Here is a 7,779-nt window from a genome sequence, read left to right as displayed (position 1 = left end):
TATAAGGTGTCACGGGTAGTAAAGATAAGGATTACAAGAGATAAAAAGGGACGGGTAATTAAAAGGTCTTCTAAGCCATACAAAGGAATTTTAAATTTTATTCTGTAGCTAATGGAAAGCTACTGAGCAATGTTGAGAAGGGAAATAATCTGATAAGATCTGCTTCTTAGAAGGCAGCAAAACCCAACAATAGATGGGTTTTTCAGGAAGGTTTATATAAGATAAACATCAAAAAGATCACCGAGAGAGTTTCAAAGCTAGCCCATTGCTCAACCTAGGCCAACGGTCATGACTATGGAAAGAAGAAATTTTGAAATATACTTAAGACATGGACTGATAGAACTTGGTGATCATCGAAAATGGAAAACAAAGAAGAGAAAGAGATGACTCAGATTTTTCTCAGATATTTTTGTCTTGGGCAACAGCAAGTGGATGTTGTCTCCTAGATGCTATCTAGATGCTATCTAGAATTGGTTATTCAGGTGAGAAGCCTAGGTTTGGGCTACAAATGATAAATTTGGGTATCATGGCCATAAGTTATAAGTTTGGCTAAAGGTAAGTCTTCCTATAAAGAGGACAACATAAGAAAAAGATGAGAGAAAAGGAGAAGGAATCATAGGAGAGGAGTAGAGAAGGAAATACAGAAGAGGAGGGGGCTGAGAATATCAGAAGGTAATAACTCATTTTAAAAACTGGAGAAATTAGACCATGTGTGGTGGCTCACACCTGTAATCCCTGCACTTTGGGAGGCCGAGGTTGGCGGATCACCTGAGGTCAGGGACCAGACTGGCTAACATGGTGAAACCCCATCTCTACTAAAAACACAAAAATTAGCTGGGTGTGGTGGCATGTGCCTGTAATCTCAGGTACTTGGGAGGCTGAGGCAGGAGAATTGCTTAAACCCAGGCAGCAGAGGCTGCAGTGAGCCTAGATTGCACCACTGCACTCCAGCCTGGGTGAGACAGCAAAACTCCATCTCAAAAATAACAAGAAAAAAAAAAAAGAAAAAAAAAACCTGAGAAATTTATAGCAAAATCAGGAATGTGAAATTGTAAGAGGTAAAAGGGGATAAGATGTACAAAGGATGAGGATTCAGCATTATTTTATGCCTGAAAGAGGTCAAGTTAGATAACAACTAGAACAATCTATTGGATTTGTTAACGGGGAGGGCAATGATGACATTCATGAGAGTAGTATCAGAAAAATGTGGCAGTGCATTGAATGATAGCGGGGAAGGGTGTGGATGAAGAGAAATTATTCAATGGGTACAATATACGTTATTCCAGTGATGGATACCCCAAAAGCACTGACTTCACCACTCACAATCTATGTATGTAACAAAATTGCATTTATACCATATAAACCTATACCAAAAAAAAAAAAAATGTGGCAGAGGAAGTAAGATTGCATTGATTAGAATGACAAGATGTGAGGAGCAAACCAAGTATAGTTCTAACTTTAAAAGCTTGTTTATTAAAGAAAAGAGAAACACAAGGTCTGAGAAAGAAATAGGTGACATTTTAAATCAGTCTCTGGTAAAAATTATTAGTGCATTTTTTTCCATGTCTTTGCTATTGTGAATAGTGCCACAATGAACATATATGTGCCTTTTTTTATTAGTGCATTTTTAGGTGGTAAAGTTAGCCTGAGCTTTTGAAGTAGGTAGATGATTTTCTGAATTACTGGTTATATTTAGAGAAGATGTTTAAATGTATGAGCTTCAGAAAAATGCTAATAATAATTACATATTTAATTATAATGTCAAAAAGCATATAATAAAATGTTTATACCTGAGAAAAAAGAAAAATCGTCTCTTTCAGGGGTTACCATCCAATATTATTATCCATTATTATTAGACCCTCCCTTTTAAGGCCATCTCAAATAATCATGCAATCTAAGTGAAAATAGTGTGCTGGCTCTGACTTGGAGCCCTTGATTAAGTTCCTTGTTTTCCCTTTCAGAATTGACTCAGAATATACCATCTTTTTTTGATGCACTTGATCAGGAATTAATTATTCATGGATCCATAGAAAAATTTCAGAAGGAAATTTAGGAAAATCCTAAAGTGAATCAAGGGAGACATTGCTCCATACCCGTCTCTTTTCCTAGCGTGAATTTGGTAGGAAAATATTCTGAGTTTGAAAGGAAAGTAGAAGGGATTAAGGAAATATTATCCTCTTCTAAAAAGTTTTGGTGTAAAGACAATTATGTGACCGTGCATTCTTTTCATATTAAATATATAAACAATGCCAGATTCTTTATAGCAATATTACTGTTTGCTCAGCTAAAAGTATTTTTTGAAGATCAGTTTTATACCAAAGGTCTATTCTAAACTGGTTAATCTGCTGTTCTGGCATCACAACATTTCAAAATTTCAGCTTAAATTAATATAATCTCCTCTGTTTACCCTATATGTGAATATGGGGTACACTTTTTTGGATCTATGTTTAAAGGAAGGAAAGAAGGAGGAAGAAAGAAAAAAGGGGGGGAGAGAAGAAAAGAGAGAGGAACAAGGGATGATGGGATGGGAGGAAGAGAGGGAGAGAGAGAGAGGACAAGAAAGGGGAGAAGGAGGAGAGAACTGATGAGAATTAAAGAGGAGAGAGGAGAAGGAAAGAAAGGGAAAGGACAAGCCACCATCACCACCACCATGCTGATTCTAGTTTCAGTTTGGTCACTAGCTTATTACAGAAGCATTAGTCTGATCTTTCCTGGTATCTCACCTGGTGAGGATCTTGACATCAAGTGCTTTGTGGGTACCATCAGGGCAACCACTGTTGAAGGATTAGAAGAAGCAAGCCAGAGTGGGATTGTTTGTGTCAGGAATCTCTCAGGGTCTTCTGAAGGACCAGCAGTTGGAGGCTTACTGCAAGAAAATATCAAAGGCCGAGTAGTCTTAGCCAGAGAAGCCTCAATAACAAAGAGAGAACCACCAACAGGCAGCCACGTACATAGACCTCAGCTAATTTTCGTAATTGTCTCTATTTTCCAGAAGCTGTAGTATTGGAAGGAATGGGGATGAGGTGTAATGAGGGATATTAGGAAGAAACATCTGAGAAAGAGAATACAACTAGTTCAGCTTTAAAGATGAACTAGCCTGTAATTCCAGCACTTTGGGAGGCCAAGGCAGGCAGATCAGTTGAGCCCAGGAGTCTGAGACTAGCCTGGGCAACATGACAAAACCCAGTCTCTACAAAAAAAGTACAGAAATTAGCCAGGTGTGGTGGTGTGTGTCTGTGGTCCTCATTACTCAGGAGGCTGAGGTGGGAGGATCACCTGAGCCTGGCAGGTCGAGGTTACAGTAAGCCATGATCATGCCACTGCACTCCAGCCTGGGCAACAGATTGAGACCCTGTCTCAAGAAAAAAATAAAATAAAATAAAAATGAACTCAGGTGGATTTTTAATAACAGAAAGTGACCCAACAGCTTTGAGAGCAGCCTGTTATTGTTAAGAGGCAGGAAAGGAAAATTGCACGGTGAGAGGCTAAAGGCAGTGATTGGAAAAAAATAAAACTGTTTCATGTTTGTTCCTCCATAGAGATCCAACTATAAATAAACTACAAATAAGGGGGATCATTTTGTTTGGTGGTAATGCTATGAAGCAGAATAATGAGTAGAAAGTAACTATGAAGAAGGGAGTAGTAGGAGGCTACATTTGCTCTGGTTGTCAGGAGGGCCTGTTTGGGTTGAGAGCTTCCGTGATAAGAAACAGCCACTCATTCCAAGCTCTGGAGCAAAAGCGTGAAACACGTGGGCCGGGCCGGGTGGCTCACGCCTGTAATCCCAGCGCTTTGGGAGGCTGAGGTGGGCTTATCATTTGAGGTCAGGAGTTCAAGACCAGTCTAGCCATCATGGCAAAACCCCATCTCTACTAAAAACACAAAAATTAGCCTAGCGTGGTGGCACGTGCCTGTAATCCCAGCTACTCGGGAGACTGAGGCAGGAGAATAGCTTGAACCCAGGAAGCAGAAGTTGCAGTGAGCCGAGATTATGCCACTGTACTCCAGCCTTCCAGCCTGGGTGACAAAGAGAGACTCTGTCTCAAAAAAAAAAAAAGAAAAGAAAAAAAAGCGTAAAACACCCGAAGGTTACGGCTAAGAAAAACAGCCGGTGTTTGTGAGGTGACGTGGGCGATGACAGAAGATACCTCCAGCAAAATGGGCAAAGGTTCAGACCCTATGTGCTGTGGTAGGATATTTTGATTGCTATTTTGCTTTCCTCAAAAAAAATTTTAAGCATTTTCTTGGCCCTAGTATTCTTGCAGAAGACTCTGGATTTGTTAACTTAATTTTATTTAATGGATCACACATTCATACAATGCCAAATAATTCTGGTCTCAGGGGCAAGAAAATACTAAGACATCTCACATTTGTTTCCTTATGCCCTCATTGCTATTGTTATACCTAGATAGTTACAAAAAATTCATTTATACTATTCCAATTTTCATCTCACTTAGCTCTCCATACTCAAGGATTAAATTCTTGTTCATCAAACATGTGTACATACTTAAGTAGTTATAATTAACATCTAGGGTCTGGATGATATTATTTGCTTAAAAGATTGAAACAATAGACCCAAGTGTTGTTATAAATAGTTCATGTTAATCATGCCAAGAGAAAGGTATTAATTTGCTAGCATATAGAAAATGCATAGAAACAATTAATGTGGTAGCATGTAGAAAATGTATAGAAAATAATGAAGGCATGGTGGCTAAAAGTTCTGCTCTTTGATATTTCTGATTTAAAACCCAGAACAGGAAACCTTTCCTCTTGGACTTAAAGAGATAGAAGTCTTTAAACTCCAGAGATATAAGTCTCTGCCAGGAGCAGTAAGCCCATCGTCTCTCATTAGAGCACCGTTCTTCCATAAAACAAGTTAAAGAATGTACAGCCTGTAAGGGACATGTGCTTAGTTTTCTTGCGGCAATGTTTCTGGCTTCTTTAATATGAATTACGGACCTCTCAGCACAACCCTTAAACTTCTACCTGCTACACTTATGCAAATAGTCACTCTGAATCCAACATGATACCTTTTAGTTAGTCTTGGAACATAAGTATTGCAGCTGTCTCATGGAAGAAACTGAGAAAAAATTTCTGTTCAGTATGGAAATAACTCTATAAAGCTTATGATAAATGAAGGCTTATGAATTGTATGTCTGTTATTGCAGTCATCACTATAGCAGTATATTTCCTTGGGTTCTTATGGGAAATTACTTTCTTTGGCACATTCTTGGGAATTATTTCCTGTGTTCCATTAGCTGTGCAAGATGACGTCCTAAAATGACGGATGAAGTTCTATTGTTTTGTTAGAGTGCTCTGTAACTGCTCTTAGGGCTCCTTGTTTGAATGCATATTATATTCTCTTTGAATATTATCTGAGAATATGATTCATAGTTTAGTCTTAATGTTTTCAAAAAATCACTTAATGAACAAGAAGGAAGCTTGTTCTGGTAGAAAGAGTAATAAACAGCAGAACGGGTAATCCTTGTTCTAGTCATGATTCCACTGCCAACTCTGTGAACTGTGGCAAATTATTTTAGGTATAGTGTCTGTTTCTTCATTTATAACTTTCTTTTTTCTTTTTTCTTTCCTTTTTCTTCAAGGCACGGCTTTACTGACTAGAGCAAGTTAGTTGTCACGTGTTAGCTACAAGAACAAACTGGTATGGAAGCATACCAGGCTCATCATCATGAAAAAGAATGGGGTAGCAGATTTCTCTATTAACGTTTTCCTTTGAAATAACAAAAAATGATTATCTGCATAAAGACAAATAAGAAAATATTCTCATTAACTGAATTAATTGATTTCAGTATAACTTATTTTTAAATCCCCCTTCAGTTTATGTTTTCTATTACCTTAAGATTGTCAGTATTTACTAAATGTTAAGTATGTAACTTGAAATTCTATTGGTGAGATAAAAATTAAATACAAAAATTAGGGAAAAGACATAAGCAAGTGCTGATTTATATAGCATACTAGTAAGGAATATTAGTTGCAAGCAACAGAAGTCCATTGACTAAATTAAGCAAAAATTGAGGTTATTTGAAAGATAACAGGCACTCTGAAAACATGTTGCAGTCTAGGTAGGGGGCCAGGCTTGCGAATATGGAGGATACCAGGGAGCTGTACCAGGGAGCTGTGAAGAGCAGAGAAGCTGAAATAGAGCTACCATAGCATGGTGGGAACAGCCTGCTGTTATGTTGATTCTGCTGTTATGTTGACGTCATTGTATGTGACTGTCAACCATTCATTTTGTTCTTGCCTCACTTGCTCATATTCACTGCATGAGACAGGAGCATTCAATGGGCTGAGGTTAGGTCGTGTGGCCACCTCGTGACTGTACTTAGAGATGGGAACTTCACAAGGCAGACACCCCCAATATGATCTCCAACTCTGATCATACACATAGAGGGGAAATTACTTCCTAAAAGGAGGTTAGAGTGCAATGAAGAAATAGAATGGCTAATGACAGGTGTCTACTGTATATTAAGTCACAGAGACTAGACAAGAAAGTACAGAGACTAGAGAAGACAGTTCAGTTTGGAGTTATTGAGAGACTTTATGAAAGACACTGGATAAACAGAAGTTGAGATAAGATCCAGAAGGGAGATTAAAAATGCTACACCAAAGAAAGAAGGTAACAAAGATACCAAGACAAATATATAGGCTGCGCATGGTGGCTCATGCCTGTAATCCCAGCACTTTGGGAGGCTGAGGTGGGAGGATCACGTAAATTCAGGAGTCTGAGGCTACAGTGAGCCATGATCTACACTGCACTCCAGCTTGGGTGACAGAGTGAGATCTTGTCCAAAAGAAAGAGAGAAAGAAAGAAAGGAAAGGAAAGAAAGAAAGAGAGAGAGAAAGAAATAAAGTAAGAAAGAAAAAGAGAGAGAGAGAGAAAGAAAGAAAGAAAGAAAGAAAGAAAGAAAGAAAGAAAGAAAGAAAGAAAGAAAGAAAGAGAAAAAGAAAATATATCTAAGCCATCTAAATTCAGTGTGTGGGATGAACTCCACTCCTGGCCTAATGCGATCCTCCTGCCTCAGCCTCCTTCAAGGTTTTATTGATGAATTTGATAGGGTGGCTTTATGGTGATGCTGCATAGTTTCTAGCAACAGAAGCATACCGTCCTTTGATTAATAAGTTTCAAGGGTTATTAACGACCACTAGGACCACAAAAGACTTCTGTGGCTGAGATGTTTGAGTTAAATCTTAATTCCCTTTTGCCCACCATATAGTTAGAACTGAGGCTTATGAATCTTATTTCATTTTTCTAGAAAATAAGCTGGCTTTTTGTGGTAGCAATAAGACAACCAATGAAGACCCCCACCTGTCTCTGTTTCAACATAATTTCAAATAAACAGATAAAACCTACTTCAAATGTAACATTTTCATGAATACAAACTTCAAGATTCCTCCCCCCAAGCATATGAAGTTACGCAGATCTGTATTTGAATTTCATCTTCTTGCTTACTAGTAGAGTGATGGTGGATGAGTTACCTGGATTCTTTACTTTAGTCTCATCAGTATAAAGAGAGAAGAAGATATTCAATCACAGAACTTATTATAACATCAATCACCACTTTGAGGGGTGATTTAGGTACATATTATGGACTTAAGAAATATTAATATCAGTTCATTGAATTCAAAATAATCTGTAAAATGATAGAGAAGTGCTTCTTTATGTTGGTTGTTATGAAATTACATTACTATTGTTTGTGGTAGTCCTGTAAAGCAGAGCTCTCACTTTTTCCCAGAAACAGTAGGAAAAGCAAACATTTC

Source organism: Nomascus leucogenys, chromosome 11 (assembly GCF_006542625.1).
Source record: "Nomascus leucogenys isolate Asia chromosome 11, Asia_NLE_v1, whole genome shotgun sequence".
Classification (NCBI taxonomy): Eukaryota; Metazoa; Chordata; class Mammalia; order Primates; family Hylobatidae; genus Nomascus; species Nomascus leucogenys.
The sequence above is the reverse complement of the archived record's forward strand: the minus strand, read 5'-3'. Positions refer to the sequence as shown.